The sequence below is a fragment of the Podarcis erhardii genome (genome assembly GCF_964252035.2).
Source record: "Podarcis erhardii genome assembly, chromosome: W".
Taxonomy (NCBI): domain Eukaryota; kingdom Metazoa; phylum Chordata; class Lepidosauria; order Squamata; family Lacertidae; genus Podarcis; species Podarcis erhardii.
Genome location: NC_138506.1, coordinates 30173259 through 30181460, shown reverse-complemented (window position 1 = coordinate 30181460; position 8202 = coordinate 30173259).

Below are 8202 nucleotides of genomic sequence, written 5' to 3'. Positions count from 1 at the left end.
AGACGTCTTCTGGACCTCTGCAACCTTTGGAGTGAAGCGTGAGACCATTGCCTTGGGCTGCATTGTCCTTGACACTGGACCTTTGCCTTTGCCTCGGCCTTTTCCACGCGATGAGCTTTCGCTGCGCTGCTCTGTCTTGGCCCTGGGATATCTGCATTCCCTCTTCATATGGCCTAGACGTCCACACGAGTAGCATTTCACTGCCTTCAAAGCTTTGGCGCCATCTGGTGGTTCCACTGCACTATGGGATGACGTCTGTGAAGTCTCCCCCTTGCCCATGCAGCTATCACCCTGGCGATCTGCTTCATTCTGAATCACGGCAGTATCACAGGCTACTGTGAGTTGAGCATTTGGCTGATTGGGATCAAATTCCCCACTTGCCTCAGCCAGACGTCTGCAGCTAGCCATCATGACTCTGGCATTAGCCTTCTGCGTCATCTGTGCTGCTTTATATCAAGCTGCTTCATACAAGCAAACCTCATTCCAAAGGCAAGTTCAAAAGTGCTCTGTCTCTGCTGCCTTAAATCATGCTGCGTCACTATTTTCTGCAGCTGCTTTAGTCCAAAAGCACTTTTAAAAAGTTACTTTCGATTTCCCCAGCATAGGAACTTGATCCTTTGAGCCCTTGCCTATGCCCAGCAAACGGCTTTAAAAGTTCAAAGTCCAGCCATAAAGCCATTAATTAGAAGCTGGCAGGCTGCCCGGAGCAGTAGCACATACCTCATCAATCATCTTGACGCGCAGAGATATAGTCCGATCCGTCCCTCTGCCGCAGTTCCGATATCTGGAGCCCATTCTTAAGATGACTGCATTTTTCTGGGCCCGGAACCAAATATAGTTGATATAGCAGTGTCCCGTGCACAGCGGAATGATGAGGAATACGTGCACATACTCTAAGTTGCTTTATTTACTTTTCAAAGCTGGTAGATTACAGAAAAACATCTTGCCTCTGCCGGAGCAGAGAAAGCATTCTCTCTCCTCTAAAGCACGGAGAGAACAACACACTGAACTGCAAAGAACAGTGAAAAACAGGAAACCAGTGTACGTCACATCCAGTCTCCTTTCCCGTGGGAAAACCCAACAGCAATTGACTGTGGAATGTAAACATTGTCTTGTGACAAGCATTTCGCTGCACAGTGAAGAGAGCAGAAACCAACAAAAACACCACACTGGCTGTCGCCCTTAGAGGCGATGAGTGTTAAAAAAGTCAATATGAGTGGGAGGTGGATAACATATAGGAACTTAATAGTTAAAGAAAGGGGTAAATGGAAATTGAAATCATATGATGAAGTGAAAGAGTATGTTAATGATTGGCTGCATTATTATCAGGTTAATGAAATGTTTAAAAGAGATGTTAAAGAAAAAGTTTTTTTGGAAAAAGAGTCGCAATTTCAACTGGAAATATTGAATAATGATTTTAAAACTTTGTCTAAAATGTATAAATTGCTGCTCGAATGGTACACTAAAGATGAGGAGATTAAATCGGTTATGATACATTGGGCCAAAGATTTTGGATATAGTATACAGTTAAGTGAATGGACAAAATTATGGAATGAAGGTTTAAAATTTACGGCATGTACTGAGTTAAAAGAAAATGTTATGAAAATGATATATAGATGGTATATCACACCAGTAAAGTTAGCAAAAATGTATAAAGTGTGTAACAAATGTTGGAAATGTAAAGAAAAAGAGGGAACATTTTATCATATGTGGTGGGAGTGTAAAAAGGTGAAATGCTTCTGGTAAATGATATATAATGAATTGAAAAAATGTTGAAATATACATTTGTAAAGAAACCAGAGGCATTTCTGTTAGGTATGGTAGGAAATGAAATAAGCAAAAAGGAATGTAAGCTTTTCTTATATGTGGTAACAGCGGCAAGGATATTATTGCCCCAAAAATGGAAACAAGAAGAATTACCAATGATGGAAGAATGGAGGATGAAACTAATGGACTATGCAGAACTGGATAAATTAACAGGAAAGATCCGAAACCGACGGGACCATAAGTTCACCGAGGACTGGAGTAAATTTGTAGATTATTTGAAAAGTATATGCAATGAACAAACAAAATTGTTGGTTTGCAGGAAGCTCTGTGAAGAATTAATATTAGAAATATTGTAAAAAAGGGAGTAGGGAGGGGGGAGGTTATTATTATAAGGCAATATAAAATTAGGAAATGCGCAAAAAAGAATCAAAATGGAGGATTGTCAGAAGAGCTGAGGGAAGTCCAAAAAGAATGTATTTGTGAGAAAATGTGTGTTATGTTCCTATAATTTGGTATTGTAAAATTAATAAAAATATTTTTTTTAAAAAAGAGAGTTGTGAGTCGTCTAAGAGAGAGCTAGTCAAAGATCTGTGTTCTGTTCTGTTCCTGTAAATAGTCCACTGTATATAATAAACACCTATAAGTACAAGTTACTGGTTTCTGCTTCGTCCATCCTGCAGCCAATTGCCAATTGCTTTCGTGAACTCTGCGTATACTCTGCTAGGTCTGGCTATGATCCTGCAACAAGTCAGAAAGTTGCGAAACACCAATACAAACAATGTCTGGTCTGACAATAACTAAAAAAGTTGAATATTTGGCAATCTGGATTACAGCAAAAAATATTAATTTATTTAATGATAATTCTAGTAAGAACTGGAAAAAGATAAAAATTGTTTAGAAATTTGGAATAGATTGAATCTTTCGCTCTGGGGAAGAATTTTAACAATCAAAATGAACGTGCTCCCAAAGATGTTGTTTCTGTTTCAGATGATTCCAACTGTGGGGGGGACAGGATGCTTCAGGGAATGGCAGAGGAACCTATCAAAATTCATTTGCAAGGGAAAAAACCCAGGATTAAACATAAATTACTAATTAATATTAAGGATAGAGGGGTTTTTGCATTGCCAGACCTTCATATCCCTATGAAGCGTCCTGCCTTTGCTGGATAAAAGAGTGGATGATCTTGCAGAATACTGATTTATTGGATTTGGAGGGATGGGACAATAGATTTGGGTGGCACGCCTATTTAGGCTATGATAAAGTAAAAGTACACAGGGGTTTTCTAAATCATATAATACAGAAATCATTATACAAGGTGTGGGACGGTACAAAAATCTATTGGAACCAAAAACACCCTGTTGGTTATCCCCTCTAGAGGCCATCACAGTAAAGAGGAAAAACATGGAGAAAAATTGGACAACTTATAGATAAATTCTAGAGGAGGAACAAAACCAACTCAAAGTAAGAAAATTTGAGGAAATCAGACATCATCTTACAGATTGGTTGCAGCACCATCAACTAAATGATATTTTAAAATAAGATCAGAAAAATGGGTTTGCGACAGAGGTATTGAGGCTGGAAAAAGATGTATTACAGAATAAAAAGAAAATTCTATCTAAAATGTATAGACTTCGAGGGGCCACTAGGGGCGCATCGGAAGATGGCTGACAATAACATCTCTCCGACCCACACGAGGTAATTAAGAGGCTGTGATGGGAGTAAACAGCCTCCCTGCCCCCCCAAGCCTGTGGGGGGACTGCCCTTGCCTGCTGTGCCCTATACCACCCCCGAATTTGTGGGGGTGGGGGCACTAGGCAGAAAGCCCTCCTGTGGATCTCGGCGCTCCTGGACGCTGTCTCTGGTCCGCGCCCCTAGCTGCAGTAACTTCAAAAGAAACAATTAGGAGGAAGCGAATGCACATATTTCAAGGAAGAAGGGGGAGTAAAGACTGCTAACTGAAGACATCTCTGATAAACAAGACGGGTCGGAGGAACAAGAATAAATCATGAGAAGACACACCAAGGCTCAGTATGTTCGGCAAGGACTGGATGGGGGGAAAATTTCCTTTCTTTTCTCTATGTGATTAACCAAGAATCCCCCCCCCCACAAGTCATAAGTCAGAAATGCCGTTTAAATGACTTAAGCTGTAGATTTAAGACTGTGTGGAGATAATTTTCTAACCAAAGCATGTTTTAAGAAGATCGTGGAAAGTATAAGAGCTTTGGAATGACGCAGTAAAAAATACCGTCGCCATTTTGGCAAGTTCTGTCGGAAGACTTAAGCCTGGGAGGAGGAACAGAGTTGTTTTTATATTGTGGGTGAGCCTCCTCAGGGGGGCTTAAGAGCGACAGATTTGTGAGATTAATGATGGAAAGAGTGATGTTATTTATGAAAGCGATGATATATGGAAACCATCTTGATATGAGGATTGGACGAACGGAAAATTCACACAGGATTATAATTGGTGCTTACCTGTTTAAGGAGATTATCAGAAGAGATCATAAAGGAAAAAAAGAAAAATATACGAACAAGATGAGATGTGGAAACAGCAAGATAAGACTGGATAGAATTATGAACATTATTTGGACAGATTTGTGGATATTAACGCAGCAGCAAGAAGATGATCGGAATCCCCCCTTGGAACTTGAAATATGGGTCCCCTCAACAAAATTTAAAATTCGGCTTTGTAATTCGGAATCTACGTGATGTGATTTGATTTGATTTGATTGGTCGGTTAATAAAAATTATTTTAAAAATAAAATAAAATGTATAGATTCCTGCTAGATTGGGAAGTAAAAGATGAAGAAGTGAAGGATGTGATGATTAAATGGTCAAAAGACTTTGGTTACTCCATTCAGATGGCTGCTTGTGAAAAATTATGGAATAAAGATCTAAAGTTTACGGCTTGTTATACACTAAAGGAAAACTTTATGAAAATGTTTTATAGATGGTACATGACCACCAGAAACTTGGCTAAAATGTACAAAACAAATTCAAACATATGCTGGAGGTGCAAGCAAATGGAGGGAACAATGTACCATATGTGGTGCGGCTGTGGAAAAATGAAGAACTTTGGGGATATTGTTTATGAGGAACTAAAAAAAAATGTTTAAACAAACATTTGTAAAAACAAACAAACAAACCAGAAGCCTTCCTTTTAGGCATTCTGACAGAGGATATTCCAAATGAAAAGAGGAAGGTTTTCCTGTACGCAACAACAGCAGCAAGAATGTTGATTGCCAAAAATGGGAAGGGAAATAAAATTCCAACAAAGGAATAGTGGCAAATTAAATTATGTGAATACTTAGAACTAGCAAAGATGACAGAGGCAACCAGGAATCAAACAAATAAAAAAATTAAAACTGAGTGGGAGTGTTATGGAGTATACTTAGAAAAACATTGTTCCCAAACAAAATCTCTAATATGCTTTGATTATTTTTTGCAAATTAGATAAGAGACAGATAATGTACATCATGTGAGATCAATGAATTAAAAGGTGAAAAAGGGCACAGTTTAAAAGAAAAAGAAGTAAGGACCTGCAACGTGGTGGAGGGAAGTCATTTTCAAAGATGTTGAATTATTCCAGTTTTTCTTTATGTATCTTATTATGGTTTGAAGAATGAATTGAATAACTGTACTAATAAACAAACTCAATAAAAAATATTGGGGGAAAAGTGGGAAGAGCTGCCAGGCCACTATTGGATGTGGGGGCAATGGGCCTACAGAATCTTACCCCCCCGTATTGGGATGGAACTTGTTATGTGGGAAGGATAATTTCTCTTGTGGGAATAGCGAATACCCTGCCTGCAGGAAGGCACCATAATAAATGGGGCTTGAATCTAATAAATTTATAGAGAAGACCCCTGGCCCGTTGACAAGATTTGGATGCTCAGTTGTTGAGATTATTTCATTTTTCACAGGAGTAACTGGTGCTTGCATAGGTAAACACATTATCAGACACCAAGCAGTAGTCAAAATAATGGGAGCCGATCTGAACTCTGCTATGTGCTTTCCCAGTCTCAAACCATTATTGAACTTAATTGAGAACCAAGTACCTTAAGGTCTATGGTATTATAAAACCAAATAGCATTACTGCATGTGCAGTAATAGAAAAACATTGTTGCACCTATGTAAATTAATATTTTGCTTTGGTAGAGTAAATGACACTTTAGCACATGCTGATAAGGTAACAGACATATCATACCAACCTAAAAATACTAGTATGGATTAGTTTCCTGGCTGGACCTGTCGGAATGGCTAAAAGGATTCGTGGGTAAAATATTAAAACCTGTACTCCTATTTCTTATAAGTTGTGAAATATATATTATTGTCCAATTATTTTATGCTGTATACACATCGTGGGAAGAAAAGTGGAACAGATAACTGAAAAGAAGGTAACACAAATGGTTATAGGTTTAAAAATCTATGATGAGGATGTTAATAGGTGGATTGGAGACAAGGAATCAAAGGTTAAAAGCTTAAAAGAAGAGTGGTTTAGGATAAGAAACATTGGATTTGAAGATGTGTGAAGCTTGACAGCTTCAATGGGGTGAAATGAAAAAGAAAATATTTTCCCCCTAAAATTGCATTTTCTTAGAACTCAATTTTCTTGTTATTTTGTATCCATTTTGTAGCTTGGCATGAGAGCATGAACTATCACTAACCCTTCCAAGTAGAAAAGAATGTTTATAGATAATATCTATAACAACCAGTATTCTGGCACATTAGATGAATGCAAGAAATCAGTTAGGTAGCATGATTACTGGGACGAGGCCGTTTAGGGCTTTCAAGTTCAGCACTTTGAATTGTGCTCAGAAACATACTGGGAGCCAATGTAGGTCTTTCAGGACTGGTGTTGTCATAGGCATGACTTCCCACAGCCACGATGTGGATTCTGAGGGGGGGGGGGGCAGTCAGTCAGAAGCGGGAAAAAGAGACTGGCCTCTTTCCCAGCCACCTTTAGTCACAACACAGGGGAGGGGGGATTCTTTGTCAGAGGAAGAGGTGGGAGATGACCCCGAGTCTTCCCACAGACTAATAAAGGTCAATGAAAGGCATCAATCAAAGAAGACGGTGGGGCGCTGGTGTGCATCCTGTTGGAAACACACTTTGAATTCAGATGCCTCAACGTCATCTTGATGGACGGTTGCTAGTGCGAGTAGCTCTGAGGTTAATTACTGTGTACAATAAATCTACTTGTAACTAACAATGATTGCTTGCTGATTATCTAAGCCAGGAGCCTGCCAGATCATGACAGGTGTTATAGTATATGGTCTTGGTGGCCAGTTCCAGTCACCAGTCTACCTGCCGCATTCTGGATTAGTTGTAGTTTCCGGGTCACCTTCAAAGGTAGCCCCACGTACGGCATGTTGCAGTAGTCCAAGCGGGAGATAACCAGAGCATGCACCACTCTGGTGAGACAGTCTGCGGGCAGGTAGGGTCTCAGCCTGCGTACCAGATGGAGCTGGTAGACAGCTGCCCTGGACACAGAATTGACCTGTGCCTCCATGGACAGCTGTGAGTCCAGAATGACTCCCAGGCTGTGCACCTGCTCCTTCAGGGGCACAGTTGCCCCTTTCAGGACTAGGGAGCCCCCCCACCTGCCCCTGTCCCCCAAAAGCAGTTCTTCTGTCTTGTCAGGATTCAACCTCAATCTGTTAGCTGCTATCCATCCTTCGACCGCCTCCAGGCACTCACACAGGACCTTCACTGCCTTCACTGGTTCTGATTTAAAGGAGATGTAGAGCTGGGTATCATCCTCATACTGATGAACACGCAGCCCAACCCCCTGATGATCTCTCACAGCAGCTTCATATAGATGTTAAAAAGCATGGGGGAGAGGGCAGAGCCCCGAGGCACCCCACAAGTGAGAGCCCAGGGGGCTGAACACTCATCCCCCAACACCAACTTTTGAACACAGCCCAGAAGGAAGGAGCAGAACTACTGTATAACGGTGCCCCCAGCTCCTATAGCCAGTCCAGAAGGATGTCATGGTTGATCATATAAAAGGCTGCTGAGAGATCCAGCAGAACTAGGAAACAGCTTTCACCTTTGTCCCTAGTCTGCCGGAGATCATCGACCAGTGCAACCAGAGTCAGACTCTTCCCAGGCATTTGATTCAGCCACGTCCCAGACACACACCCCTACATAACTCTCCTCCTCCTCTTCTTCATCCTCCCTCCACCCTCTGGGTTTAGATCTGCTGGGGTGGCTATGGTGAACCTTTGCTTATCTGCCTCCTTCTTGTTTGACTCCTTGGCCAAGTCCAAGTGTTCCTTCAACAAACTATGTGATTGAACGAACAAATGAATCTATATTGCTAAAAGCTATAAGCCGTCACAATTGGTCACAATGGGTAGAATGGAAATAATTGATTTAAAACTGAACAACAGCAACAGCAAAAATGCAGAAATCACACCTGCATAAGTTAAGCAC